This window comes from Panthera pardus, unplaced genomic scaffold, assembly GCF_024362965.1.
Source record: "Panthera pardus isolate Hobbes unplaced genomic scaffold, ASM2436296v1 HiC_scaffold_8, whole genome shotgun sequence".
NCBI lineage: Eukaryota > Metazoa > Chordata > Mammalia > Carnivora > Felidae > Panthera > Panthera pardus.
Window position 1 is genome coordinate 157247095 of NW_026527013.1, and position 27130 is coordinate 157274224.

Consider the following 27130-nt stretch of genomic DNA (forward strand, 5'->3'; position numbering starts at 1 on the left):
GCTGTGCTGCTCAGGGTGGGGGAGGAGGGGTACGGCCAGAGTGCAGCCGCTCCTCTCATCTTCTAGGGCAGTCTCCCTCGGTCTTTGTGTTTTAGGCTCACGCCCATGCTCTGGGGTTTTCACGATGGTGTCTCATCTGTGGATAACTGTTACTTGGTTTCTTGGGAAGGGGACTGAAGATGGGAATGACCTAGGTTGCCATAGTGATGCCATCATTCCCTCAAAAATTACTTGTTCATACCTATCCCAGAGAACTTGCCCAAAAGTTTGGCTGGCTTAACAGTTAGATTCGATTCAACATTTAGACAATTTAGATGCAGTTTATTTTTCCCCCTCTTTGTTTGCAGAGAGTAAACCATGGTTCTAAGATAACCAGTCATTCTGATCAAGTCCTGCTTTAATCAGAGACCAGAATGAAAGTTACAGCTATGTATAAAATTATAGGCAACCATATCATATGTGATAAACATAAGCTAAAGTTGCTTGCTCTGTCTAAATGTGAAAGTTCAGTCTCGTCTGTTTGCTTCAAAGCCACTGTCATCCATTGTTTTAAGGGCAGTTGGGGTCTCATGACAACAATGTATGTAGTTCCTGTTCCAATGAAATTCAATACCGGATATATTAGGGACCACAGAGGCACAGCCTAACTTTTGGGTTTTCATATGCTAGAGACACAGAAGTACTTAAAAATAAGAGAAACATTAACGTTGATTTTACGGTTTTCATCCATGACCTCAAACGGTTTTCCTTCCCAAAGGTAGGGATGGAAGTGAGGCACTTAGTATTCTGTTTCCTTTCAGTGACATCCCGCCAGCTTTCCTCTAAAGCCGCAAAGACTAAAGATTATAAAGCAGAAAGCTGGCACATTGGTAGAATTCAAAGTATTCAATCCTTTTGGTGTCACATGAAGGCAAGAAGGGCCATCCGTCCTGGATTCCTGCCTGCCTTACCTCTGTAAGCTGATGCACGGGGTTGTGGCTCTTTTCAGCGGGCTGACAGTGTGGAGGAGCACTGTGGGAGGACTCTGAGGCGTTAAGGCTTTGCAGAGCAAGATGGGGAAGCATTTGCTCCCTCTGCACCTGGGTCATAGGTCTGTTCTGATACTTTCACAGAGGAGGCATCTCTCTGTCAAAAATAGTATAACCCTCATCATGTGAGGTTAAGTCAGATGGGGGTTCAAACCCTGGGTCTATCTATGAACTCAGTTTTCTCATATAAGTATTAAAGAAACCTTAAACGTCTTTACTTTCTTCTGTCAGTGAAGTAGGTAAAGGTTTTCTTTCCCCACTTTAGTAGTCTTTTTAAAAGAGAGAGAGAGACTGCCATGATTTGAACTATTAGCAAATGCCTTGATTCAAGTGATTAGTTTATAGTCAGTGGAGAGGTACAATGAGATAAGCTTGGCCAGACTAGTAAGTCATTTGTTTTATAGGTATTTACTAAGGCTATGTATACTCTTTGCTGGACACTAGAGATAGAAAGATGTATATACAACGAAGCCCAGCAGACTGGACAGAAGCATGGGGCAGGCACTAATGAGTTGGCCGGGATGGGTTGTATATTCGAGTAGGAAGTGAATCCTTGGGTGAGGAGGGTGTCACATACATTCTCCCCAGAGGCCTGACCTCTGTCCTGGCTTCCTAGGAATCTGTGCGTTGACACGGGTTATTTTGTAAAAATACATCAGTAAAATTCTAAAAAGGCAATGCAAACATTTCTCAAATTGATGAAACTGAGGGAGTAAAGAGAGGGGAGTAAATGAGCTTTGCCCAGGAGATGCTATGCAAAGAGGTGGTATTTGAGATGGAGTAATTCTCATTCATTCCACACACTGCCTGGGCACTTACAGCACAGCGCGTGCTCGAGGTACAGCAGGTTTTTATCTGCAATTTACACATGAGGAAAATGAAGTTCAGGGAGGTTAAATCTACAGGCTATGACGATAATAAAAGTTGTTAGACACATGTTACCAAGGGAGGGTAAGGCAATGCTTTGAAGAGCTTTACAACAAGAATCGAGGCTGGTCTGTTTTCCCTAAAGTATGGAACTGGCAGCAGCCTGATGGACAGTCAGTGGGCGATGCCGCGGAAACGCAGAACCCGTCCAAAGCCTTAAATGAATACCTTCTATGCCACACAGACAAATGCTTAATGAAGCCATTATGATGGATCTCAAGGCTCCCCACCATCCCGGAACATTAGGTTAAACTCTAGGAGTGCAGCTAGACGCACTGGACATATCACTATTTCAGACATAATGGAACTACAGTATGCTCTACATTCATCATTTACTCTCTGAAGATGCTTGGGCTATTTGGAGAAACACTGTATATTAAGAAAACATGACAGATTTCATTAGCAGGAAAAAGCAAACTCTACTGCCTCTGAAATCCTTTCACTACGATTGGTCTTTACCATTGTAATTATTTGAACTATAGATTTAAAAAAGGTTTTTACAGATATATATGATAGTCAAACTTTGATTTAAACACTACTAACTTACTCTTTCATAATAATAATCCTTCCCAGGGGCGCCTGGGTGGCTTAGTCGGTTAAGTGTCCGACTTCGGCTCAGGTCACAATTTCACGGTTCATGGGTTCGAGCCCTGCGACGGGCTCTGTGCTGACGGCTCAGAGCCTGGAGCCTGCTTCAGATTGTGTCTCCCTCTCGCTCTGCCCCTCCCCTGCTCGCGTGCTGTTTCTCTCTCTCTTAAAAATAAACGTTTAAAAAAATTAAAAAAAAATCCTTCCCAGAGTTGCTGTTTTAAAATGGTTTCCTATCAAATGGGCTTTATACTTATGGTCGTTCTTAAAAATTGTCAAAAATTAAATATCAGTATAGCCTTTTCACTTTCTTGAAGGTAGAATCTCAAACTAGTCCTAGTGTAGAGCTGTAGAATACATGCCTTTCATGTATATTTATTGGAATCTTAAAAAACAACAAGTTTGAGACCATCTGTCACAGAAATAGATCCAATTATCTTTCTCACACTGTTGAATGGAAATATGTGATCCACACATCTTTTTAAGCAGTAAAAATAGGTAAAACGTTTATACACACACATACACATTATTTTTGTTGAGATGTAATTGACATATTGAATCATTATGTAATATGAAACTGATATATATGTATATTTTGAGAAATGATCACCACGATATGTCAATATGCTATCCGTCACCACAGTTACAAATATTTGTTTATGTGATGAGAACTTTTAAGATACATTCTCTTAGCAACTTCCAAACAATACAGTATTATTAACTATACTTACTATGCTGTACATTACATCCTGATGACTTATTTTATAACTGTGGAAGATTGTTCCCTTTGATTACCTTCACCCATTTCTTCCACTCCTAACCTCTAGCCTCTGCCAACCATGAATCTGTTTTCTGTATTGAGGATTTGGTTTTGTTTTCTTTTGAAGATTCCACATATAAAGAATATTATATTTGTCTCTCTCTGTTTGACTTATTTTCACTTAGCATAATGGCCTCAAGATCCATCCATGTTGTTGCAAATGGCAGGATTTCTTTATTTTTTGTGGCTGAATAATATTCCATTGTGTGTGTGGGTGTGTACCCTCCCCCCCCCCTTTTCTTTATGCATTCATCCATTGATGGACACTTTTCAACTCAGTGTTTTTGTTTCCTTTGGACAAAACCCAGAAGTAGCATTGCTGGATCATATGGTAGTTCTATCTTTAACTTCTGTAGAACCTCTATAGTGTTTTCCATAGTGGCTGCACCAATTTACATTCCCACCAACAGTGCAGAAGGGTTCCCTTTTCTCCACATCCTTGCCAACACTTGTTATTTCTTGTCTTTTTGATAATAGACATTCTAACAGGTGTGGGGAGATATCTCACTGTGGTTTTGATTTGCATTTTCCTAACGATCAGTGAGGTTGGACACCTTCTAATGTACCTGCTGACCACTTGAATATCTTCTTTGAAAATATTTAATCAATTTTTTTTTTTTGCTATTCAACTTCATATATTTTGGATATACCTTATCCAGTACAGGATTTTCTCCTGCAGTATAGGCTGCCTTTTTATTTTGTTGATGGTTTACTTTGCAGAAGAATTTTAATTTGATGTCCCACTTGCTTATTTTTGTTTTAGTGCCTACCTTTGCTTTTGGTGTCAAATCAAAAAGAACCATTGCCAAGACTGATGGCAAGTTACTTACCATCTGTTTTCTTCTACTAATTTTATGGTTACAGGTCTTATGTATAAGTCTCTAATCCAGTGTGAGTTTTTTGGTGAATGATGCATGATAGAGGTCCAGTTTCTTTCTTTTGCATGTAGCTGTCCACTTTTCCCATCATCATTTGTTGAAGAGAATGTCCTTTCCCCATTGTATATTCTTGGCTCCTCTGTTGTAATTTCATTGACTATATATGCATAAGTTCCTTTCTGGGCTCTCTAAATGGTTCCACTGACCTGTGTCGGTTTTTATGCCAGTAACATACTGTTTGATTATTGTGGCTCTGTAATATGATGCCTCCAGGTGTGTTCTTTCTCAAGACCGCTTTGGCTCTTCAAAGTCTGCTGCGGTTTCAAGTTTTAGGATTGTTCTTTTGTGAAAAATGTCATTGGAATTTTGACAGTGATTGCACTGACCTGTAATATAGACATTTTAACACCATTCTTCCAGTCCATGAGCATGGTATATTTTTCCATTTGTGTATTTTTTACTTTCTTTCATCAAAGTATTAGAGTTTTCAGTGTACAGGTCTTTTACCTTCTTGGTTAAATTTATCACTAGGTATACTTTCTGATGTAACTGTAAATGGGATTATTTTCTTAATTTCTCTTTCTGATAGTTCTCTATTAGTGTATAGAAATCCAACATTTTTGTATATTCACTTTGTATCCTGCCACTTTACTAAATTCCTTTATTAGCTGTAACAGTTTTTTTTGAAATAGAGTCTTTAGGGTTTTCTCTATATCATCTGTCGGGTCATGTCATCTGCAAATAGTGATGGCTTTCCTTCTTAGCAATTAAAAACACTTTTTTAACATCTGTTCATTTTTGAGAGAGAAAATGCACGAGCATGGGAGGGGCAGAGAGAGAGAGGGAGACACAGAATCCAATGCAGGCTCCGGGCTCTGAGCTGCCAGCACAGAGCCCGATGAGGGGCTCGAACACACAAACTGCAAGATCATGACCTGAGCCAAAGCTGGACGCTTAACTGACTGAGCCACCCAGGCGCCCCTCTTCCTTACCAATTTAGATGCTTTTAATTTCTTGTTCCAGCCTAATTGCCCTGGTTAAGACTTCTAAAGCTATGTTGAATAAAAGTGGTGAGAGTGGCCCACTTTCTGTACATGTAATTTATCTAAAATGTCTGTTGACCTAAGTCTTTGAAATCCAGTGTGTATTTATAGCATATCCCAGTTTGCACAAATCCAGTTTTAAGTGTTTAACAGCCACATGTGGCTAGTGACTACCATACTGTTTGAACAGCAGAGATCAAGGTTCTTGAAGGAGAAACCATACTAATCAGTCATCTGTTTCTCCAGGGAACTTTACCTTTGGACTGATTCATTTGCAGATATGTATTCAGACAGTCTCATGTTATAAAGGGACTATTAAATTCAAATGAGCAGATCAAGTCATTTCAAATTATTTCAGCTACAGCAGGAATAGATCAACAAGGACCTGGTCATTTGGCATATGCTCAGCAATAAGAAAAGGACGGAGTCCTCCGCCATCCAAGTTGAGGGCTGAGAAAGATTTAGCAGAACTAGACAAGAAAACCAAAAGCGCAAAACCTAAACAGACCTAAGTTAAAATTACCGATAGAATTCGTCCTGGGTTTTATAAGGAACTCAGTGAGCAGACTCCTGCCAGAACATGTAGCAGGTGGTCTGCTAACTATACTCCTTCCTCCCAGTCATTACCTCTCCCCCCATCCAACCCTGCCATTCCCATCTGAAAGACAACTGAGGGAACCTAATCGCCCACAACCTCACTGCCCCCACCCCAGACACCTTGGCCTGGCATTTAAGGCCTTTCCTCAAATGGCTCCTTTCTCCCACAGAACCTCCTTGCTGTTCCCTTAATAGATGAGGAACTTCCTACTCCTGTGAGAAATTCCCATGTTTCCCCTCCTTCTGGAACATATCCCATATCCTTCCGGTCTCAGGTCAAATGTCAGCCTCTAGCCTGTACAAGCTCTGATTCTCTACCCACTACAGCCCAAATTAATAATAAACGCATACAAAGAAAGAAAGGCAAATGTTAAAGAAGAATGTTAGCAGTTGTAAATCTGGATGGAAGGTATAAAGATTTTGCTGTACTATTCAATTTTTCTGTAGGTTTGAGGTTTTTTAATATTAACATTCAGTAATAACATTTGGGAGGAAAGTTAGGAAAAAAGACTAAGAACTCGTGAAGGAAAGTGCCTTCTCCTTGTTCACCTTTACTTCCTCAAAAGCTGAAGTAATGCTGTTAGGAGAATCAAATCAGTAAATGCTCGCTGATTTGAAATGTGTTAAAATAAATCTGAAGTGAAGAAAACGCGTGCTGAATTTAGGAAGCAGGCGTCTGGCCTGTGGTTTGTGCGTTAATGGCAGCACAGAAGGGCCCGTACAGGGGACGCTGGGCGTAGTGTGGAATACGGGAAGGGGTCCGTCCTTTGTCAGCCTGCTGAAGTTCACCAAGGACAGCCTTTACTTACACTCACTGATGCAGGAGGACGGAAAATTAACCCAGATTGTGCCTCGTGTGCCTGGAAAAATGATAAGAGCAGACGTCTTCCTTGTTACCCGGGCCTCTGATAACAAGCCCTCCTCTGTGCTTTCTTTTGGGAAGTTATCTCTGAAGCCCTCGTGGGCTGAGGCCTCCTCCCAAGGTGAGCGCTGTCCCCTCTCTCTCCTGCCGGCTGCTCCCCGAGTGAACTCCCGTGTCTGAGGAAGGGCTATTATAATTCCACTCGAAAGTGGCTGCATTTATCTTCATCTCTCGGAAGTCACGTTTCCCTTGCCCTTGGGTTGGAGGCTTCTGATGTTCAATTACTCTTCCATCTCTACACTGCCTGTGTCTCCGCTCAGCCCGCTGTCCCAAAAACAATTAGACCGAGAAAATGCCGCAGCTTGGAGGAACCAAGGCTAATGAGGCCAGTGAGAAAAGGTTTCCCAAGCACTTTCAAACGTTGAGGCTTTTCTAAAATACGTTATTTTTTTTCTTTGTTAAAAAGAATTCTCTAATGTGTTAGATCACTAGCATGTTCTACTCACAGGGTCAGTGCTGCAGTTAAAGAGCCAATCAGACAGAACTGCTTTATGACAAAAAAAGGACAGTCCAAACCCACAAAATGTGGCCTATTTAAAAATGAATGGTCTGTGTAGAAATGCCCCAAGATTTTCAGTATGGAAAGTCCAGATCAGGTGTTTTACTTAAAAAAATTTTTTTTGTTTACTTATTTAGAGAGAGAGAATCCCAAGCAGAGCCCGCTGCGTGCTTCGAACCCATGAACCGTGAGACCACGACCTGAGCCAAAATCAAGAGTTGGACACTTAACCGACTGAGCCACCCAGGAGCCCCAGCCAGTGTGTATCAGATTTAAAGGTGTGGGCAAAGAAGGGAATGTGAGTCTGTCCAAGGGCTGCTCTGAGCTGCTTTACTTTGCTCTACTTCCTTCCACTCGTGGGGCCCTGCCTGGCCTCCTGTGGACACTGGCCTGTCTCCCAAACATGCCCACAGGTGTGACAGTTAGGGCTGCACGTGGCAAAGCTGACAATCCCGAAGATTCCCACCCCACTCTGTGGCTGACTGGTGGGAGGACATTCGGCAAGTTCTTTTGTTCTTCCTGCCTCACTGCCCTCCCTGCAAACAGAGGCGAACTTCCCACTGCAGTGTTCCCCCGGCTTTGGCTGACAGTTCTTCTGGTGACCTCAGCATGCAACAATACCTGGCTTCTGTCATCTCCGATACAGCTGTCGTGAACATGAATGAGTTAATGTCTGTGCCGGTCTTTGACTTCTGCATGAAAGCACTGAAAATTTGTTGTGTTATTGTCATCATTTCACCTGCACTGAGGAAGCTCTAAAGTGGCATTTGCTTCTACCCTTCAAATATCAACAGAGATTACTGTAAGTACATCAAACAAATGGAAATGGCATAGAAGAGGGAAGAAAAGAAGATGGGAGGTAGCAGGGTATAATTACTTAATATCAGTCTCAGACCTGCAGGTGGCATCTACTCAGAATAAGCTAAGGAGACATAACCTGTGCTCTTTGAGATTTTACCAAGTCACATCAGATAACCCCAGACAGACAAATCAAAAAAAACAAAAGAAAACAAAAAATCCATAAACATTATGCTCAAGAAAAGGCACAGATCTACTGGGAGGAATAAGAGGTCATGAAGGACTACTACTAAACATCTCACTTCTTCCTTATCCCTGGAAGAAGAGACTCAAAGAGTGGCATGTGTGGGGTTGGAAAAAAATTGGTGACACCACCCCCCCCCCCCAAAAAAAAAAACCCAGAAACTGCTTTGAAGGACATTACTCATTTAATTAAGATTAAGCTAGTCTATAAACCAAGCTTATTCATATTTAAGGCAGAAGATAACCTGTTGTAACAGGATATATGTTCAACTGGTGAAGGTACCTATTAACCTCATCTTTAACCAGATAGGTTTCAACCCACTACAGTGTGTGACAGATGGGTAGGATCTGGATTACAGCTGTCACCTTGAGTGTGGACAGAAGTGGTGAAAGCATGGAAATGGTGAAGGGCAATGACATCAGAGAGTCCAAACCCCAGGGTGGCTGTGGAAATAAAGCTCTGAAAGGGGATGGAGGCCTGGCAAGTCTGCTCTACAGCTGACTAGTGCCACTCTTGGATGCCATGTCAGACACACGCTTTCTGACTTCATTAAAAATAAATTTCTAATATAAACTTTGGTGAACATGATGTAGTCATTAAAGATGACTGTGCAGCATTCCAGAAAAATTGCTGAACCAAGTAAAAGAAAAATCAACATTTCACACGAGATACACTGATCACAACTGGAAAAATGTTTACGCATGTATATTTAAAAAATGAAAAACAATAGAATGACATGCATTTTCATATAAACTAGAAGGAGGAACCACATAAACCATATAGGAAAGACCACCTCCTTAGATCAAAGAGCAGAACCACTTTGAAGAAGTATTTCCAAATTCTGAACATATTCTGAACATAAGGTATATTAAACATATTAGGTGACATGAGGTGATACATATATTAGGTAATATGGGGTTACAAAAAAAACTATATGTTTACACATACCTCCACACAAAAACATGCCCATATATGAATAAAAAAATCTATTTCCACCCCCTAGGCAGAATTATTGATAAGTTTTAGGAGTGAAGTTTACGATTAGAAGTTGATTTTCCATCTATTTAGAGCTGGGAAGGTCTAGTCAGATGCATCAGAGGACTCTGAGTCCTTGACTTTATAAGAAGTTCTGGAAGATGGGCCACGTAAACCCCTCTGAGATTCTGGCTCTACCTTGGTAAATACACCCAGACCACCGTTCCTCTGAGGAGATGCTGTGAAATGTCCACTTCTCTCAAGATGGCATCCTCCCTGCTGCCCGGGTCCCTGAACTGCCTCCTGACTTCCTCCACTCTAGGTCCTTGTCCACTCTGTCCCTCAGGAGCTCTGCCCCCCCTCCTCACATCCTCCATGCTTTAGCCCGCCAGGGCTGTCAGTAGCTGGGTCGCAGCTCCTTAAATGATGGCTGATCTTTCTGCCATCTCTCAGCCTGAGACTGTGAGGCTCCCGAAAATGGAATCCCAGGGGTCACAGTGGCTTTTCCCTGCCTTGTTGAAAAATATTTATAGGACAGGAATAGTAGATGGATGTTTACTATCAAGCAGAGTTCAGTAAATTATGTGGCTGTTTTTGAAACAGAATTTCATTTAATGAGAGCCTGACCACTGTCTTTTAGGAAAAAACAGCATTTGATTTAAGTCAAATGTTTTAGGATTAACAGATATGATTTGTTTTATCAATAGTAATAAAACAGTGTCTTAGACTTTGTCCATAAACCTATAAATATATATGCTTGTTCCTACTATATTTCATCATGACCTATTTTCATTTTTAATTTCCCCTTACTGATATACAATGATAATATTTCACATTAGGAATAGCTGGCATCTTACTATATGAATATTCTAATGAGCCTGAAAATATTAGCCATCTTTAAAACCAAGCTACTTTATTTCATAATTAATATATTTTCCCCTGCCTTAGTTACAATAATCAATCCATTTTTCAATATTCATACCATGGATCCCTTCCTGATGACAACCTTTTATGGCTGAACTTTCTTTGCATTAACTATCTGCATGCAAAGTTACATATTATCCAGGCCTCAGATAACTTTCTATTTAAAATGCTCAATATCACTTTGGTGTAGAGGCATGCACATTCTGTCTTATACATTAAATGATGTCTTTTTCTCCCAGTAAGGTACATGACTTGATCTAACTTCTTTTATCACAGAATTTCTAATCCGAAAGAGACCTTTGTCTATCTTGTTCAGTGGTTTGACGTAGATAATAGTGAAGCTGCTTCTACTTTAACCAATTAAGGTACCAACTTCAGAGTTCTGTCCACTAAACTAAGGTGACCTTAGGGAACTGGTGAGGGGCTGTACAGCTTCAGAGAAGTAGACCAAGAACCACTGGTCTGATATCCAGCCCCTTTATTTCAAGGCTGGGAAACCAAATTAAGATATTTTATCGATCTGAAGACGCACAGCACCAGGACCCAGGTCTCCTGATGTCTTCTGTAACAGACTCAAACTATGGAACTTGACATCTTGGAAGACTGTCCAGAACCCTTTTTAGCCAGGCTGAGCAAAGTTATGATTTGCATTGTATGCCAAGTATTTAAATTGCTTGAAAATGTGGCAGTGCCACCTAATTTTTTTTTAGACCTTTGTTATGAAAGAGAAGAAAGGGATTCTTGTAGACAGACCAATGTCACGGACTTTAGACCAGCAGCAAAACTGATTCAGAGGTTTCTCATCCCGTATCTTTCAAAGGCCACAAAACATGGGGCACAGACATAAAGTGCTTAAGTGAGACACTTTGTACTGTATTTTCTTATTTCAAAAATGCATTGATTCCATTCCTAAAACACTATAGGAGTGTTTCTTTGTCCATGTTAGCCACTGTTAAATAGTATTAATGGTCTGGACAGTGGGGGAAGAGAAAATGACCCGAAAAATGTCCTTACTGCTAAGGACATGGTTCAGTACTTGACTTTTAGCAAACACATTTTGCTACCTCTGTAGAAAACACATTAGATAAAAAGGTGAAAATTCAGGGGTGCCTGGGTGGCTCAGTCGGTTAAACCTCTGACTTCCGCTCAGGTCACGATCCCACGGTTTGTGAGTTTGAGCCCCACCTCGGGCTCTGTGCTAACGACTCAGAGTCTGGAGCCTGCTTCGGATTCTGTGTCTTCTTCTATGTCCCTCCCCCAACTTGTACTCTGTCTCTCTCTCAAAAATAAATAAATTAAAAAAAAAATTAAAAAGGTGAAAATTCAGCTAATCTACATTCACTTTTAAAAATATTTTTTTTTTTTCAACGTTTTTTTATTTTTATTTTTGGGACAGAGAGAGACAGAGCATGAACGGGGAGGGGCAGAGAGAGAGGGAGACACAGAATCGGAAACAGGCTCCAGGCTCCGAGCCATCAGCCCAGAGCCCGACGCGGGGCTCGAACTCACGGACCGCGAGATCGTGACCTGGCTGAAGTCGGACGCTTAACCGACTGCGCCACCCAGGCGCCCCTACATTCACTTTTAATACGGGAATATTATTTCATGGTATAGGTGAAAGACAAAGTACAGACTTCATAGATCAATTTCCCTAGATTTACAAGTATTGTTGGAGAAAATGAAAAACAAGTTCATTTGTACTTAATTGCTATATTTGCAACTATCAGGAGGAAAAAACTTCTCAAAATATCTGACATTATTCCCCCAACATGATGACTATACACTGTATACTGAAAAAAATCATTCTTCAAAAACAGTTACACAGTTTGTAGAAGCTGGATTTACATCAAAGCTAGAGGTTAAGTCCTACTTGGCATGATATAGACAGATTTACGACTCTAATCTGTTTGGTAAAACAGTCATTACTGAAATTGAACTAATTTTAAAAAACGTAAGTCAGGTGTACGTGTAGAAATAGCTTGAGAGTATCTCCGATTTGGCCCTTCGTGGTGCTGTGCTGAGCCACTCATTTCGGTACGGTCGGTAGTGGACCAGTAGTTACAATTGTGACTTCTCGCTTTTCTACTCCTAATTAAAGACATTTTTTTAAAGAAGCAATCTGGGAGATGTCCCTCCCTTACTCCATATAACATCGCGACCATTTGGAAAATGTGAGTGTTTCATCTGGGTTCTCTTGGGTCTCGTTGATGAACACTCACCCAAATGTCTCTGATGTCTTCCGAGTGTTAGCACGTCCCTTGCCACAGAGGTGATGGACACTGCACACTCAACAGGAGAGTTTTGCCAAGATGTGACTATAGATTGGCTTCTACTTGGGCACTGGAGGCCATCTGATGGATCTAGAGTAACAGCTGCCTCTGATCTTGGCCTTGGGGCAGCTTCACTTGCAAGTAGTGGCCATGAAGCCTCTTGTGCCTCAGTCTAGTAGTGCTGGGGTATCCCGCGTATCCCGTTTTGCACTCATGGAGGGATGACACGGCAGTGATGCCCGTTCCCTCCCCTCAGGGTCAAAGGGCCATTTCCTACAATGCGTACTGCAGGGCTTTGCCAAGATGTAGGCATGAATCTGACTGACAAAATCTCTCTCTTCTGGCTCTCATTCCATAGAAGTCTTATCCTTCCAAATAAATCCAAGGATACAAACAACCTATCCCATCCCCTGTTTCCCTGTCAAGGGATGAAGAAACCATCGTGGCTGACTGTGTCTTTCTTTCTTCTTTAAGAGAGATGTTTAGACCTGCTGGAGAATAAGGAGGAACATCCTCCAGATCTAAGCATAATTTTAGGCATCTGGTTACACCTCTGCCTGTGGCACCCTCTTTGCAATTTCAAGTGAGACCGTGACTGGTGTCTTCTTGATTCATGACTTAAATATGCTTCAACATTCTGTATTAAATTGGCCAATTCAGTCGGTCTTTTTCTCCCAATGGTGACTGAATTTAAAAAAAAAATTTGAAATCAAAAAGGAATAGTTTTTTTTTTCTTAATACTTGTTCCAAATGTAAACTGCCTTTTAAAATAGTAGTTAATCCTTTATGGCTCTTACATGCAATGCAAGAATCGTGGTGTGTTTTAGGATTAATGTGGCTTATGTAAATGATTTTATAGGTCATGAAAAAATACATAAAATCAAAGTAAAAAGGATTCTTTTTTTAATAAAAGACTCATGTATTAATCATATTGAACCTTATTAGATATCTACCAGGCTTAGAGATGTAAGCTCATGACCCTCAAACGCAGAGGTTTAATGCACCACTAAATTAATACACTGGTACACTCTGCAGGCAGAGACATTAAATTTTTAACAGTGCAGTTGACTGCATGTAGTTCAACCTTCAAACACGTTGCTTGTGAAAAACTGCAGAAGACACGCTCTGGTATGTGATGTATGTTACTGGGTGCTCAAATGCTAACATAAAAGGATCTACTTTCTGTTTGGATTTAGCCGAAACCCAGGGTACAAAGGAGTTTACACAGCCTCAGCAACAGTTACAAAGCCATCCAGGAAATACAAAACCAGCAGAGTATGTTCTGGGCTAAGATCCTCCTATATAGCTAATTTATGACATTTGGAGTTTCAGAGATAGTGGTAATTACAACGGGGAAGAAAAAAAAATTGCATCATAAAGGCCTGTCTCTTTTTGTCAAGACTTTAGTAAATTTCTATTGGGTCCAGTGAATTACCATTTTAAGATGCTTAAAAAAATCTGACTCTTTGTATATCACCCTTGAATTTTTTTTTAACATTGTAGAAAAATTATGAAAAAGCCCCAATTACTGTAAGCTACATGGACATTCATATGCTTTATTACATACAAGAGTACTTCTTAGGGTTAGAGTGGGAAGCTGAATGTATACGGCTTGAAAAAAATTCTTAAAACTGCCATTGTGTTAACCTGTTTTTAAGTATAAAATTACTGTGAAAATCAGACATTAAGGGTGATCTTTTTATGCTTATTAAAAGGAGTCATGAGTTTAAAAAAGGTAAGAAACACTAGAATAAGCATGCATTCAAGAAGATTGTTGGAAGGGGCTGCTGCAATCCATTATTTGTGTGGTAATGGACTGGCTATGCTCCACAGTTTGAGACTCTGTGACATTATAACACACACTGGCAAGGCTCCTAGCTGGAGTTGAGGGTTCACTGTATGTGCAAATTCAGAGCCTCTGTGTTATTAGCAAAGAACTTTATTAAAATGAAATTAGGAAAGCTATTTTAAAGTTATGCTGTGGGTTATTCTCAATTCATAGAATACAGTTTGCCAATTCGAGAAACTCCAATAAAAATAAGAGATCCCCAAAGGTACCTCCCTAATTGTTTATACAATTATACAAAAGTATTAATATTAAAAATAATATTTCTGCAGTTTTCTCACTACTCAGAATCTTGTAAGCCCAGGAGAAACTACGTTTGTTTTGCCCTCCATTATACTATATACTTAGCATAGTGCCAAGTACACTGTGGACTTTCTATAAATATTTATTGAATGAATAAATGAATACATGAATAAAACAACCAATATAAGGACTAAGAATGACTTTGGTACCTAGGAAAAACAATATCTGATCTGAAACTGGGTGTCTGTTCTACAAACATCCACCCAGGCCATGTGCCTCGCTGTCAGATGATTCATCCAGAAAGTCAAGACAGAGACCAACCACACTCCTTTGGTATCGATTCCCCCTGAACTTTCATATCCAGGTTGATCTTTTACAGACTCAAAAGAGACCCACCCCTTTCTGAGAATGCAGCATTTCCTTAAGTGTTAATTTACTAACTGAAGCATACCCACCCCAGGTTTTCCAGAACTTACTTGATATTGCTTCTAGGCCACCTTACCCTACCCAGGTGTGTGCACGGGGGTGCATGGGGAATGCTCGCCTCAATGGCAAGACCATTGCTACCCATTTTCTCTCCCTCTCCCCTTTGAGATAATATATCAGCAACTTCAGATGATCTTTGATCCATTAAGTACCACACGTCGAAGGATGGAACTCTGAGAAGTATCGTGTTTCTGATCAACTGAGTGTATTGTTAAGCTTTTCATTTTAGCACATTAATGGAGAAGTCATGACTCTTCCTTGCTGGTAGCAAGGTGTTTCCCTCACTGGATGTACAAAGCACTTTCTCTAGGGCTCAGTGGTTTTACTACTGGAGGAAACATACCATTAAATTTTCCTGTCAGGCAGTAAGGAGAAGAGAGATTCATTATGTAAAGAGAGGCAAGGTAAAGGTTTACTATATAATCAATCAATGTTAATACACCCTTGTTTCTCTTATCAGGGAAACTGCCCCTCAAATATCTTTTAGGAACAAGGAAATTTCTGGGATAGAAACAATAATCCTAAAAGTATGCACACGGTGACATACCATTAATCATAATGTGTATCATGCCCTATAGTTAATACGTTTATAAGTTTAAATTCTCCTTAACTTCTCTTAAGCTAAAACAGCCAATATGAATAACAGGTATTCGTAATAGGTTTATTATGTTTCTAGATAGTTCCATGGAGTAATTAATGGAATGTCTGGGTCAATGTCCTGCATGATTTGAACTTTGTGATTCTAGATTTGAAAAGGAAATTTGCAGTGTGCTTGACATAATGGCTGGTTCTCCGATCAATGAAAACGGAAGTACACTGGGGTGACGTCCAGCCTGAGGTTGCTGTGAGAGCCCACGCAAGTCCTTTATCCTGTCTGGGCCTCAGTGTTAAGGGTGTAAAATAGGCAGTTTGTGTCTTAGGTCCCGATCCACTGGTCAGAGAGGCCCCGCTGGTGCTCAGCTTCCACAGCTTGGGTTTACCTTCTGGGAGGTTGAAAATGACGTGATACAGTTTACTTTTTTTAATGTTTATTTGTTTTTGACAGAGAGAGACGGAGTGTGAGTGGAGGAGAGGCAGAGAGAGAGAGGGAGATACAGAATCTGAAGCAGGCTCCAGGCTGTGCTGACAGCTCAGAGCCTGACGTGGGGCTCAAACTCACGAACCCGGAGATCGTGACTTGAGCTTAACCGACTGAGCCACCCAGGCACCCCATGTGATGCAGTTTAAAAAGTCATTCCTTTACATTACAGTGTACACTTCCATTTTGATTCCCGAAATGTATTCCTACAAATTCCCTTACCTCCACTCCACTATTCTCTCCGGTCCTACATTCTTTTAACGAAAGGAACAATAGGTTCCAAATAGAAGGTCATTCTAACTTCATAATAATAAAGTGGGTAAGAGACTGAATAAACACACAGTCAACGGTCAGACCGTATATAAAACAGAAGTCTGACCCACAAGCTGCAGAAACCAGCCCAGGGGGCCAGCCTGCTATACGGCAGGCTTGTAGGAAGTCGGAGTGCTATTTCCATGAACAATCCAGGAAGCCGAACAATAACTCAGTGATAACTGGCCCCAAACGGGCAGGACCTGATTAATAACTGATAGCCTCCCTGATTTTTGTCTCGGTTTCTAACTTTAAGACCAAGCAAAGAAAGAGCCAAACATGCTCCTCTCACCAACCACACATGGGCCGCCCCTCCGGTAGTCAGCCCGCCTCCAGATGCTCCATACAGACTCCGCGATCAGGGCAGACCTGAAGTCTTCCATTTTTCTCATCTAATGTTTTCCAATTCCTCATCTGCCTTTGTGTCTGGGCCAAAATGAGTCACTCCGCAAGTGACTCTGAATAGTCTGCTTATTCTCGTTTGGTTGGTGTTCATTTATTTCCACAGTGAGAATTAAAAAGGACACAGAGAAAGCTCTCAACTTCAACTGGATTCTCAACTGAAGCAATCTTTCTGTGTTTCTTTGGTTAGTTATTAAGTTCTTGATAGCTACTATTTAAAAATGTCCACATATCTACGACGCCTTACATGTCTATAAACCTGACACTTACTTAATACTATACTAATCTACTCTGGGCCTATGACTCTACCCCAACCTCTCGGGGGAAAAAGAAGCCCAAAACAACTGCTTCAGCATCTTGTCAATATTCACTCCGAACATCAATAGTTTCATCCATGCGGTTCCTCCTTTTCATCCAGTCACGACAGAAAAGGAAACCCTTCCCGGTCCAGTGCTGCGGATCCCGTCGCCCCGCGCCTTCCCACAGCTTTGACCAGAGTTTGCCACTCTCTGTTTCTTCCGGCACTTCCCATCTCTTTCTTTCTGAGAGCACTCCCACGTGCTCAAGTCTCTACCATCATAAACTCCGTCACCCATCATTGTGTCTCTCTTCACCACTTTGGTAGAACCCCAACACAAATTACTTACCTGCCCTTCAGTTCCCACCCAGTCTACAATGGCAGGTTCCACACCCCAGTTAATCCACTGAAACTGTGCTAAGATTACCAATGACTTTGTTCGTCCTAAAGACAAAGTGTATTGTCGGGGCCTGCTACTGTGACAGATGTGTGGTACAGACTCCACTTTCTTGATTTTTTCGCTCTGAAAACAGCCCTGCGTTGTTGAACTGTGGTCTGGCGTTAGCTTTACCTGAATCCTCTCTTCTCATCCTCATAACAACCAGATAAACGTCGGTCTTATTACTATTTTGGAGATGAGGGCTCACAGAAGTTAAATCTGTCCGTGCAGAATGCACATCTAATGCTCGTGTTCCTCCCCACGGTTCATCCTTGCTTTCTCCCTCCAAGATAACAATGGCAGTAGACAGGAAAATACTTTGAAAAACCCAGATTTTTTGTACATTTCCCGCTGCATGCAGGAAAAGCTCATTATATGTTGACTATTATTTTTCTGCCACTCCAAACCATGCCTTATCCATGGAATATACTCCATAAATTCTGACTAATTAAATTAAATGTGTCCAGAGAGGTCAGAACAATGATGCTATAATAACTGTATCTGCTGAGAGGTGGGGCTTGCTGGGGTTTAAAGGCAAGCAGGGCATCCTCCATGACCTCGAAGCCTCCAGAGGCCTTTACCTGGTCACACTGATTTTAGAAAAGAACAAGAGAAACCTTTGTATTTTTCCTTTCTCCTAAATATGCACTCACTCATTTCTAAAAAGGCAAAACTATAAATGGTGGTACTGGGTAACTGTAGTTATATTTTTGAGAAAAATATTTACCTTTATCTCATTATGGCAAGTATCGGTTGGTAGGCGTGAACAGAGGGGGAGAGCGGTTAAGTCTTTCCTATTATTGAACATGTTTAAATATTGAAGTTCATGAGATTTAACTTTGAAAATGTGCTACTGTAGGAAAATGAAGTGTAATTACAGAGTTGAGCAAAACAAAAGAGGACGTAAGAGCATAGATTTACTGATTTACTATCTTGCCTTCCCTCCCACTGGAATCAATTTATGGCGGATAGAGAGGATAAAGACAGCTGGAGGAACAATAGGTCGTTAACACAAATGATAAGGAAAGGAACTCCCTTCACATTTCAGGAACTGAGCCAAGGGAGAAAATTAGAGCAAGATACTGTATTTACACCACACTGTGTAATAGTGCTCATGTAATTGTCTGAGCTCCTCAAAAATGCCTACTAAAATAAAGCATTAGTATCTGTCATTCTGTCTAAATATTGTTAAATGCTTACGAAAAAGTCCCAAAAGACAGTTGCCAGTTTGCCAAGAAGTTCTATAAAGAATTGCTTACCAACTGGGAGATGTTTTTCCTTAGTGTAAGAACAAGGAGATATGACAGGATACATCCTGTTACAGACACTGTGTTACTTTAATGATGTTGCCCTTAAGGAAAGAAAATTATACCAAGAGGGGGGAAAAAAAAACCCATAGGAAGCAAACAGTTCACTAGGTGCCAACTTTAAACAAAGAATGGATTTCTGGCCAGAAATGCAGTATAGGCAAAAATTTGGCAAGAAGCCTATAAATTAGATAAAAGGAGTTTAACCTCCAAAGTAGAGGGGAAAGGAAAACATCACCCAAACGAGCTGCCAAAGGCAGGTACCATGGACAGATGCGATAGCTTTCTGGATGCCATACTGACGTCACACAGATGTTCTGAAATTCTCATGAAAGCTGGCTGAGAGCACTGCTTATGGATTAGGTCCTGTCTTCTGACAGCAAAGTACCTCCCAAACAGCAGGATTCTTTTATCATCACAGACTAAATATTGGGTTTTTTTTAATGTTTATTTATTTATTTTGAGAGAGAGAGCAGTGTGCATGTGTAGGGGAGGGGCAGAGGGGAGAGAGAGAGAGAGAGAATGAATCCCAAGCAGGCTCCAAGCTCAGCAGAGCTGAATCCCATGAACCACAAGATCGTGACCTGAGCTGAAATCAAGAGCCAGATGCTTAATTGAAGGAGCCATCCAGATAGCTCCGAGGAAGTCATAGCTCTGAGGAAGACACCTATTTCAGGGGATATTTTTAAAGACGGGAAGACGGAAAAGCTAAAGATCTGGAAGATCACAAAACCAAAAGGTGCTAAATTCAGTAACACAAGGGGCCCTGAAAGCTATGTTGGGAACAAAGGGGAAAATAAAAAGACTGATTTCTGCTTGGAGAGGGTGATGCAGCCTCAGCTACTCAACTGATACTTTCTTTCACTGTCTCCACGAGGGCAACGGTCGTCTGTGCTGTCTGCGGGAAGGCGGCTCCAGGCTTGGGAGGTTATCAGAATCCATCGCTGGACTCAGGTCTTTGAAAACAGTGTCCAACAGTGACTCCTGAGTAATGGTTCCCTTTCAGAGACCATAGTTTTATTTTTGTATACTGTCGAGAATAACACAGGGCAACATGGGCTAAGGATTACACAGACAGATTAATTCAGATGTGTTCAGTATCTTTCTCAAAGAGCACTGATTATTGGCTCCCCGGGAAGGCCCTGAATGATACAGGATTCTGTCCTTGCTGCTGTCCTGTTCAACTATGTATCATCGCCTTGGAATAAAGCCAGTGAGATTGATCTGTAGATGACAAAATACTCAGAGAGGTAAACTTAAAAGAGTCAAGATCCACTATGATCCTGGTAAGTTAAAGCTTGTACAAGCCAGAAGCAGTGGGAAGATTATATACTTTAAAAGGGTGAATTTTATGGTGTGTGAATTATATCTTGCTAAAGCTGTTCTATAAAAACAAACAAAAGCAAAGGAGTATGTTTAACTGGAAAATGTAAAGCCACATATAAGAAAACAAACATCCTGGACGGGAAAAGCTTAACTGGTGATAGTCCCAGGAGTTGGTGACAGTGCTGGGGGCTGAGTAGAATGAAATCAGTATCAGTCAGCAGCATGGTCTCCTGCAGTCTAAGTTTCCTGAGGTGCAGACATGCGGTTAATCCTCAGCACTTAATATGTTTGCAAAGAGTAGATGCATAGTCAATACTTGAGGGGCACCTGGGTGGCTCAGTCGGTTAAATATCCAACTCTTGATTTTGACTCAGGTCATGATCTCACGGATTCTTGGGGTCGAGCCCCGCATCAGGCACTGCACTGACAGCACAGACCCTGCTTGGGATTCTCTCCCTCTCTCTCTGCCCCTCCCCTGCTCATGTGCTCTCTCTCTCTCTCTCTCTCTCAAAAGAAAAATAAAAACCTTCACTAGTTGTTAAATATGTTGCTTAAAAACACAACAAAACACAAGAAAAACAAAATCTAACACAGCCTTAAAGTACAAAAGCTTAATTACAGAAGTTCTTTTCTAATTAAAAAATCTAACACAGTAAAAAGACTAAAGCAAACCCCAAAATGTTAATAGTGTATTAGAAGATTATGGGGAAATTGTGATATTCAAATTTTATATTTCTGTCTCTTTTCCTTGTAATCTGCTTTTGTAGGATGGCGGGGGCAAGGGGGAATCCCTGCTGTCCCCTTCCCCAAGGCTGTTTGACACCGAGTGCTATAGACTGTGTACCCCCAAAGTTAATATCAAGATCCTAACCCCCAAGGTGATGTTTTAGGGGGTTGAGGTTTGGGAAGTGATTAGGCCATAAGAGGCAATAGTCATTCATGGAGCCCTCACGAATGGGATTCGTACCCTTATAAAAGAGACCCTAGAAGGGATGCCTGGGTGGCTCAGTCGGTTGAGCGTCCAGCTTTGGCTCAGGTCATGATCTGACGGTTTGTGAGTTCGAGCCCTGCATCTGGCTCTGCACTGACAGCTCGGAGCCTGGAGCCTGTTTCGGGTTCTGTGTCTCCCTCTCTCTCTGCTCCTCCCCTGCTCGTGCTCTGTCTCTCTCTCTCTCAAAAGTAAATAAATAAACATTAAAAAAAATTAAAAAAAAAAGACCCTAAAGAGCTCCCTCAGCCTTCTGACCATCTGAGGACACAGCAAGAAGACTAGCTTCTGTGAACCAGGAAATGGGTCCTCACTAGAAACCAAATCTGCCGGTACCTTGATCTTGGCCATCCCAGCTTCCAGAACTCTGAGAAATACTTGTTTATAGGCCACTTAGCCATAGTATTTTGTTACAGCAGCCCAAACTGAGACACAGAGTATGTTGAAACATTGATCCTCTTTAAAATTATGTATGCTACTTTAGGGGTGCCTGGGTGGCTCAGTTGGTTAAGGGTCCAACTTCAGCTCAGGTCATTGTCTGTCTGAGGGTTCGAGCCCCACATCGGGCTCTGCACTGACAGCTCAGAGCCTGAAGCCTGCTTTGGATTCTGTGTCTCCCTCTCTCTCTGTTCCTCCCCCACTCACGCTCTCTCAAATGTCTCAAAAACAAACATTGAAAAAATTTTAAAAAAATCATGTATGCTACTTTGTTGTATCTTCATGTTTTTAAGTGTATATTTAGGTCTTTTCTCTTCCCCTAAACTGTGGTCACCCTGATTGCAGACGTGATATTTTATTAGCCTTTTTCACAGTCTGATGACAAGGACAACACACCTCAAGTTCCACCGCCTCCTCTTGCAAACGCTAATATAACTAAACTGGGGGAAAGGACAGAATTTTATGCATGTAGTCGCTCTTACGTCATCCTAATTTGATCTACTTGATGTATTTTCTGTAAAAAAAAATAACTGAAAAAATTAACACTAGGACTTAAAGTTTAGGCTAGACACAATTCTGGAAGTCTCCTCTTTTTTTATTATCGGAGAGGAAAAATCATTCTGGTGGAACGCTGACTTTCCTTTTTCAGTGCACGTGACTGGTAATTTGTCGGCTGTCACCGCGGTGCCCCTGATGGAGGGCTGTCTGTCATGTCTGAGTATCAATTGTACTGCACACGATCTCACCTCTCTCTCAATTACAAAAGTCGGCACAGCAATAAACAGATGAAAACAAAGACCACCTGCTTGGGTAGAGACACTGACCACAGGGCAATGGGAAAAAATATCCTAAGATCTTTATTTCTGGACAAACTTAGAAGGGAGGTGGCTGTTTATCTTCCATAGTCATGGGTATTTTCTGGGCCGATGGCTGCTAAACAAAGCATATCCTCTGGGGCTTTAGGACTCCATATTCGTAAGAGATTATATTTCTCCCACTGGTCATGAAAGAACCAGAAGTTAGCAACTACCACCTCCAGCCTTGAATAGCTTGTTGAGGTTGTGGGTTTGTCTAGAAGGGCATTAAAGTGAATCACAAAATAATACAAACCCACAGCCAACCAACCCTATTCCCTTTCTAAGCCACATTTCATCTCTCTCATCTCCCATTTTTAAGACCTACATCCAGAAGAGCTTTAATGGGAGAAGGGGAGATGAATCCAAGGCCGGGGGAACCAAACCTCCATCGTCTTGGTATTGCTGTCAGACATGTTTCAGTTGAGCACATGTGATAGCGTGTGGCCATGTGAGCAGACTGCTTTAGAGTGTCTTGACAAGCACAACCAAATCAGCTCAGAAAAAGGAGTCCAAGGAGTCAAATAGAGAATTAAGGTTGCATGCGTAGGCCACAATATTCCTAATTTTGTGCAAAATATTCCTAATTACGAAGTTCTAAGGATGTATTTAGTCAGAGATAAATATTTAGTTTAAGATTTAAAAACAAAGCAAAATAAGCCAGGACCAATTTGTGGTAGGTGGAGTTGCAGAAAGGTATGATGGATGAATTAGAATAATTATAAATGAATTCATTTAAGAAAGTAAATGTACCCTAAAATACTTGAAAATGGTTTGTTTCTCCAAATAGTTTAAATGACCCATTGTTTACTCTGCTATGCAAATTCTTTCTCTTTAGATAATAAAAGGGTTGATGAATAATCACACAATCCAAATTAGTGACATTTAATTTAAAGAATCATTAATCATACCACCTTCTAATGTTATAATCATAAACATTAGAAGCCACAAAGTCCTTTGTCCTATCCAGCCCTCATGACTTATTCTAGATGAGACTATAACCCTGTGTAATTACAGGTGACACATTGTGAATCCACTTTTGAATTTGAGAATTAGCACCAAAGCTCAGGACAAGAAACTGTGGCCTACTCAAGTTTCTCTATGTATCTGGCTATCCTCTCTTTAATAGCCACAACATTTGTCCTGCCTTTGGCTGTTCCAGTCGTTCCCTAAAACCTACTACTCACCTTAAAGCAATTACAATCCACAATGCACCACTCACTGTGCTTTCGGTGCAAAATGTGTATTCTTGGGTGTGCAAACACAGGGAAAAGAGATGGTCTGTAAGCTCTTCCCTATTTAAGTAGTATTCCACCACATACGCTCAATGTCACCGCTAATATTTATGATTTGGCAAAGTGATATTGTCTTCTGAGAGACACATTTATGGGCCTAGAGAGAACCTGACGAAGAAAGATTTTAATTCCAGAGTATTAAGCAATAGGGAACCACTGTGTAAATTTTTATAAGGGCTGATTGGATGAAAGCAGTATTTTAGGAATATCTGACAACCATGATAGAACATACCAAAGTAGGAGCTGGAATAAAGTACTTCTGCATCAAACCCAAATACACTGTTGCTCTAAGATGATAACTATTTATCCTTTGTTAGCAACAAGCCGAGGCTTTAAATGATTCTTCTGAAAGCATGAAGTATTTATGTTGACGGATGTAGTCAAGTGCCCACATGAGAAAATGATGCTTGAGAATGTCTAGCTAGTAGTGTTTAATGGCTCAGTCCGGGAGCTCATGATTAGCAGAGCACTGATCTCCATTCTTGTGGCCAAGGTAGCTGCATTCATTCGTTTCTCCAACAACTGTTTTCTGCAAAAAATGTTTTCAAATACCTACAGCTATAAGTGGAAGCTGATCAATTAAAAACAAAGTACCGACAGTGAAGAGGTTTCTACAACTTGATCATTTCTTGAGTAGAACAATTAGGGGACGGAGACGTGAAAGCCAAAAGCTGTATCCGTGTCATAGGTTAAGACTGTTGATACACGAGGTATCGAAAAACTAAAGCCTTTTGTCTTCAAGACGTTCACTAATGACATTATAAATTTACCTATATTATCTTTAAAAACCCTTTTTAATGTTTATTTTTGAGACAGAGCGTGGGCAGGGGAGGGGCAGATAGAAAGGGAGACACAGAATCCGAAGCAGGCTCCAGGCTCCCACAAACCGTGAGATCGTGACCTGGGCCGAAGTCGGACGCTTAACCGACTGAGCCACCCAGGCGCCCCTTACCTATATCATCTTACTATCTATCACAGAGGCTTTCTTGGTCCAGAATTTGGTCCAATTCTGCAGGAACGTTCACCGAGAGCAGACTGTCCTTCTCCGTCCCTTGACACGGGCTCGGCTGTGTGACTGTTTTGGCCGATGGTATGCAGACAGAGGGGACAGCGTGCCAGGTGAGGCCTTCAGAGGCTCTGCACGCTTGCCGTCTTGCGTGTCTGCCACTCTACTGAGAAGAACGTGCTGGCACCAAGCCCACTGAGAGCCACGAGGAGCGTGGCCATCTGGGTGTTCCATGGATCTCTTCTAAGGGGCCGAGTGGCGCCACACCAGGTGCCATGAAACCAGGGCCGTTTCAGATCGGCCAAATCGTACCTGAGACGCAGGTGCACGAGCAAGAGCAATGACGGGGTTTTAAATCACGGGGTTTTGAGGAAGCATAAAACACGGCACGTTTGGGCCAACAGCTAGTGCACCCAGTGGCAGATCACTGGAATCGAAGTTTGCAAGCTCATACTTGAATGGAAATGTTACCTATCACTTTTTGCCCCTTGTTCCACCAGGCACGACACCGTCAACATAAAGAACTTAAGTCTGTGTGATTTTGTGCCCTGTTTATCGTCTTTCTTTTTTTCCTCTTGGTTTATCTACCGTGGCTTCCCACTGCCTTTCATGCTTCTTGTTGGTATGTGCGTAGTTTCCTATTTTGGAAATGTTTTTTCCATTTTTCTGACATTCTGTTTTCTTTTCTTGGAAACCCCAAGTCTTTCGAATAATGCTCTCTTTCTCTAACACTTCTCTCTGCCTTAAGATCCTTACCAACTTTGAGGGGAAAAGGAAACCGTAATAATCTGTTATTATTCTTACTCTGACAATTTAGGAATATCTGCAGAAACTTGCGGTGTTTTTGCTGTTGTTGTTGTTAATAGAAGTTTATACATCAGAACGCATGAATGAGAAATGCAAAGTCAGAAACATCCCCCACGAAGTGCTTTGGACACTCTGACAGCTACAATTTATCAACATAAATTACTGTGCTTAGCAGCGAAGCTTTTGTCACAGGGAGACAGGGCGCTTCCTAAATTGCCCACTGCCCTCTTTAATAATAATCTTAGTTTTTACCATCCAGATATCCCAGGATAAAAGGCACCTCGATGCAGCCAGAGATAGAAAAAATCAGATTTTATGGACATCACTGTGAGCATCCACTTGCTACTCTATTCGTCTTCAGATTAGTCTTTTCCCCTCCGTCTACGTGTGGCAATAGATTAGTACTTAGGCCAGAAGGGAAAGTTTAGCAGTAAACAGGTCGGCCTGTCTGTCGTCTCCTTTTCCCTTTGATCAAAGAGAAGACTTCACAGAATTCACTGTCAGTCTCTTAGTGGTGGCTTCCAGGAGCAGCAGGTGGAGAGAACCCTTTCATCCGCTAGCATCACACCAGCAAAGTGATTCTAAAATGCTGACCTTTACCATGTGCTCCTAAAGTCACCAGTAGTTGCTAAATAGTATGGCTAAGTGTATTTAAACTGCTTTAGACAATTTAAGCACTATTTTTTCTCATTTTTTAAAAAAAAGTATGAGTCTACCTTTTTAGAGATATTTGAGATACATTACCACACAGTAGCAGAGTTTCATACATATTCGTAAAAGTCTAGCTGGGGTTTTTTGGATACAGTCGAATTCCAGTGGACTTCTCCAACAAAGCAGGTGAGAGGAAACCTGGTCCTGGACCTACCACTTAACTCCAAAGCCCGTGCCCTACTGCACCATGCTATCTTTGAAGGAAGCTCCTGCCCACATGATCCACTCCTTGAAAGCCAGTTTTAAGACTGCTATCCGTAATGCCAAATTTTGGAGCTACCTTCCTCCAGGATTACAAGAACAGAAACTTCTGGTTTAGGAATTGTAAAACAGGCTCATTAAGAATCAACAATCTGCATACTTAGTAAGCTTTCTGCCCTTATAAGCTGTGCCACAACCCAAAGAGGGTTGTAGAGGTAAGAGCAAAGTTATTTACAGCCAGTTTCTGAGTACTTGCAATTTCATTAGCTGTCAACAGATGTACCACAGTCTCTAGCTTCAGTAAAGCACGGTCAGCAGCAAGGGGCTGATACACAGAGTAATAGCTGCCCCAAGACGTCCATCTCCTGAATCCCCAGAACCTGTGACTGTGCACATTACGTGGCCAGGGTGGGTATAGGCTGCAGACAGAATTAAACTTTCCAATCCACTGACCTTAAATAGAGAGATTACCTTGGATTATGCAGGTGAGCCCAGTGTAATCACTAGGGTCCCCTAAAAGAGGAAAAGAGAGAGGAGGTCAAAGTGACATACTGTTAGACTTGATCTAGCATCCATAGCT

At 41.4% G+C, this 27130-nt stretch overlaps 1 protein-coding gene and 1 long non-coding RNA gene across 6 annotated transcripts in view; one reads left to right on the plus strand and one right to left on the minus strand.

The window, feature by feature from the left end:
- Window positions 1-27130, minus strand: part of TPK1 (thiamin pyrophosphokinase 1) — a 347870-nt gene that overhangs the window by 8721 nt on the left and 312019 nt on the right. The gene's annotated exons all lie outside the window — the stretch shown is intronic.
- LOC109269211 (uncharacterized) lies at window positions 6761-13439 on the plus strand. Its single transcript, XR_002080986.2, has 3 exons — window positions 6761-7580; window positions 7949-8104; window positions 12872-13439. It is a non-coding gene; the product is annotated as an uncharacterized LOC109269211 (long non-coding RNA).